The sequence below is a fragment of the Nannospalax galili genome, unplaced genomic scaffold (genome assembly GCF_000622305.1).
Source record: "Nannospalax galili isolate Female #2095 unplaced genomic scaffold, S.galili_v1.0 scaffold5734, whole genome shotgun sequence".
In the NCBI taxonomy this organism is placed as follows: domain Eukaryota; kingdom Metazoa; phylum Chordata; class Mammalia; order Rodentia; family Spalacidae; genus Nannospalax; species Nannospalax galili.
In genome coordinates this window covers 26,048-26,825 of record NW_008333615.1, presented here as the reverse complement: position 1 = coordinate 26,825, position 778 = coordinate 26,048, and positions in this window count along the sequence as shown.

The window sequence follows — 778 nt, the reverse complement described above, 5'->3', positions numbered from 1 at the left end:
TCAGAGTAATGTTTAAGGGGGGGGCAGAGGGAGGGTATGTGCATGTGCATGCGTTTAGTGTCAAAAGCACTGCCAGCAGCCATTATTTTTTGGAAATAATGTAGATTTTATTCTTCCATTTGGAAATATCGAATAATATTTCAACAATATGTGTGATTCAATAGACACCATCTGTTTGTGGTTGTATGTATGTATGTTTTGTTCTGGGTATATGAATCAGACAAGAAAAAATTCTCTGAGAAGCTAAGGATTTGACTTTTCTTTCCCCATTTCACTCTGGATATACACTTTTGATAAAATATAGACTTGGCCCTTCCTCAAAAGCACAGCTCCCCCAAAATTCTGAAAGAGCATGTTATTAGCATATCAGATCTGCTCTTGATCTCAAAATGCATGCTGGAAGGTTGGGTTCATACAGGCATAACTATAGTGGTGCAGTGCATAGTAAGCACCACATACTTGGAAGCCAGAAGTATTGAAAAGGTCTGAGATCCCAGCAGCCATTGGGAAGTGGGTGGTGGAGACAGGAGAACACCCAGAAGCTTGTGGACCAGCTTGTCTGGCTTATGTAATTGTGGAGACAAAGAGATTCTCTCTCTTTATATCTCTCTATCTCTATCTCTCTGTTTTACTCTTTCTTCATCTGTCACACATACACCACACACACACACACACACACACACACACACACACACAGCCTCACATATAAACCTAAAGTAAACAACAGTAAAAGAACATTCATTATACACTGAAGAATTCCTGCTTATTCACCTCTGGC